The sequence below is a fragment of the Pteronotus mesoamericanus genome, unplaced genomic scaffold (genome assembly GCF_021234165.1).
Source record: "Pteronotus mesoamericanus isolate MK-2021 breed Mesoamerican mustached bat unplaced genomic scaffold, CSHL_Meso_final contig_173, whole genome shotgun sequence".
In the NCBI taxonomy this organism is placed as follows: domain Eukaryota; kingdom Metazoa; phylum Chordata; class Mammalia; order Chiroptera; family Mormoopidae; genus Pteronotus; species Pteronotus mesoamericanus.
This window is the reverse complement of record NW_026555072.1, coordinates 8,027,307-8,030,768: the sequence shown is the minus strand read 5'-3', so window position 1 is coordinate 8,030,768 and position 3,462 is coordinate 8,027,307. Positions and strand designations below refer to the sequence as shown.

Here is a 3,462-nt window from a genome sequence, read left to right as displayed (position 1 = left end):
TTTGTTGAATGCTTATTCACTGTCAATAACAATCAAGAAAATACAAATTAAAATAGATGCAAAACCCCCACTTTTTAGCCTACCTTAATAGCAATGTTTTTTAAAAAAAATATGTAATACCTACTGTTGGGAAGGGTTTCACATGGTGTCTCATATGCTTCTGGGAGAGTGTAAAGGGAGAGAAACTTTGTGAATGTCAGCAGTTTGCATTAAGAGACTTAAAATGTGCATATTCTACAAATACTTTGAAAAAACCTACAGTATTTACTGAAGTTGAACATATGCCATCTTTAAGGTATAACAATTCCACTCCTAGGTGAGTATCTAGCAGAAACGTGTACATATGTTCATTAAAGGCATGCTCTAGAATGTTCATAGCAGTTCTATTCATAACAGCCTCAAATTAAAAAGTACTCAAATGTCCATCGGCATTAGAATGGATAATGAATGTGGCATATGCATGCAATGGAATACTATCCAGCAATAAGAATGAGCAAATGATTGCTACATCAAACTACATGGATGAATTGTACTAACAACATACTATTCAATGAAAGGAGCCAAATAATAATAATAAAAAAAAGAGCACATACCATATGAATGATTCTAATTATATAAAGTTAAAAAAAAACATGGTAAAACTTATTTATTATGTTAAAGGTAAGTATAATGGCAAACTTTGGGATGTTTAGGAACTTAAAGGGTGTTTCTGGGGTGTTGTTAATATTTTTTGATCTGGGTGCTGCTTCCATGGATGTGTTTGCGTGATAAAAATTCATCAAGTGATACATTCATGATTTGTGTACATTCTGGATGTAGGTTACACTTTAATAAAAACTCTTTAAAGTCTGCATATTATTTCTAGTAATTTCACAGCTAATTGTTTATCGTGGTGAAACAATTACAGATGAACACAAAGAATTTATATGTACGGTTTTTATTCAAAGTGTTACTTTTAATAGTGAGAAATTGAAAATTGTAGACATGTCAAATGATAAGAAATGGTCAAATTATTATAGTAGGATATTTATAGCCCTGTAATGTTTATGATGAATATATAATAACATGAAAAAATATGATTTTGTATACAGTGAAAAAAAGCAAAATGCTGAACTCTATACTTGTACAGAGAAACATATTCAAAGCCAATACTGGTTATTGTGGAGTGATAGGTTTTTCAGGTGGTCTTATTTTCTTTTTCTTTTTTCTTTATTAACAGATCAGTTGTTTAATTAGGTTTCTCAAAAGAAATTTAGAACTTCATTTTGTGAGGATAAAGACTGTTTGTGAGAGCAAACACAGAGCAGAGATAGCCCTGGAGCTGAGAGACAGCTTTGATTTTAGGCAGAATTTGTGAGTCCACGGCTTTCTGATCAACCTTGCGTTGCTCTGTAATCTCCTATTTCTCCTTCTTGATGTCGAAGATCTCCCCTTCCTGGTGCCTGGGCTTGCGCAGCTTCTTCTTCTTGAAGTAAGCATCAGTGAGATGCTTGGGGACTTTCATACCACTGATACCAGTTTTGGTGGAGGTGGCGATGACAAATTTCTGGTATGTTCTACACAAAGGAACTTGATTAAGGGCCCGAGATCCAATCACAGGTAGCAAGCCACTGCTCAGCTGCTTCAGGAAAACCACCCTCTTGCCTCTGCGGTGCCCAGTGAGGATGATGAGAATGGTCCCGGGAGTGATGCTGGCCTGCAGTTTTCTCACATGCTGACTGAAGGGCTTCTTGCCGTGGCTCAACAGCTTTCGAGGCACATCTTCAGTAGGACAGTAGGCATTTGGAGAAGTTTAACCACTCAGGTACCCCCATTCTTGTCACCGCCAACTGTCTTTGTGACAGTGGCCATAACTTTCTCCTTTTTTCTTTTCAATCCTGGATTTAGCTGCGGAATACTTCCTCTTGTATATGGCCTTTTGGGAATACATGGCTGACCTGGAATACTTGCCAATTCCTCTGACTAGGACAGGGTTTCGGCTGCAGTGGGGCTTCCTCTTCTTTGGTGTCTTGGCCTTGAGGTTACCCTTCTTAACCTTGCCGACAGCATCAGCCTTCTTGGCTTCAGATTTCTTCTCCTTGGTATCCAGCTTCTCAGTTTTTTCGCCTTCCATCTTGCAAGATGGGAAAAATGTCTTATTTTCTTCATACTTTCTTCAATTTATATTCCAAATTGTATGCAATAATTATATTATTACTGTATAATCATAAAATATATTTAAATTAAAAAAAAATCATGATCCGAAGAGGATTCTGTCACTCTCAGCTCATGCTTATTCAAAGCCAGTGAAAACAAACAGGTATATTCTGTTTTAGTTGCCTTGAAACTCAAGCCAGCTTTCTTTCACCAGGCCTACTGACCCCAACAAGAGTATCTGAAGGCCATGGAAAGTGTAACAAATCTTAGAGGGAATTAAAGATGTAAGTAAATTAACCTTGTTTCTGAGTAGCAAATGTGCACCGGTGGTAGAAGAGAGAAACTGCCAGAGGCAGGAAGCCAATTAAGTTATGGGATTTTCCCCTTTCCTAGGATTATAGTTAAGTTAGCTGTCTGTGGGTTTGGAGAAAGCACTGCTGTAACAGCCACATATTCTCTTTCATCCTTAAAGCTCCAAAGTTGGATACTGACAGTGGAGGACTAACCCTGGGTGATTTTTTTCTGTTTGTGAGGTTTTATGACAAATAACCTATGCCTGTATTTATGGAGATGGCCAGATATAGACTACATTCCTGAAGTCAATTTCTTAGGCCTGGGCACCAAGACTTTGTCGACTGATCTATGTCATAAGCAAAACATTCTCCTTGTTAACTGCAATATAGACAGTTCACCTTAGATATGATGACTCATAAGCCACTTTTATTTATTTATTTATTTATTTAAAATACATTTGTCTCTGCCTTCCCTCTACAACTTTCCCCTGCCCCCCTCCCCCCTCTCCCTTCCTCAGTCACTCTCCACTTTGGCTTTGTCCATGAGTCTTTGCTATATGTTCCTTGACTCTCCCCTTCCCTTCCTTTTCCCCGCCCCCCCTCCCTCCTTCCCTTTTGTCTCTGTTGATTTCTTTTCCTTTCAGTGTTGCTGGTCTTATTTTCCTTGCATCTTTGTTTTGTTGGTTAGGTTCCACTTACAGGTGAGATCATATGATATTTGTCCTTTGCCCCCTGGTTTATTTCACTTAGCATAATGCTCTCTAGTTCCATCCATGCTGTCATGAAGTATAGTAGTTCTTTTTTTCTCTCTGCTGCGTAGTGTACAGAAGTTTACAGAAGTTTATGGCAATTGGCAAGGCAGCGATGTCATACCTTATAATTTGTTGTATGTTCAAAGGGACACAAGAGGCAATTATATGCAGAATATCCAGAACATTTGTCCCAGTAACAGTCCCTTTCCCAAATGGAAAGTCTCAGCCAACTATGTCATAGAATGTTAAAACTATTCTTGTTCAAAAGCCCAACATCTGTG

The 3,462-nt window shown here is 38.0% G+C and overlaps 1 pseudogene; it reads right to left on the bottom strand.

Moving 5' to 3' along the window:
• Nucleotides 1–1,252: 1,252 nt before the first annotated feature.
• On the bottom strand, nucleotides 1,253–2,113 carry LOC129065160 (60S ribosomal protein L6-like; annotated as a pseudogene).
• Nucleotides 2,114–3,462: the final 1,349 nt, after the last annotated feature.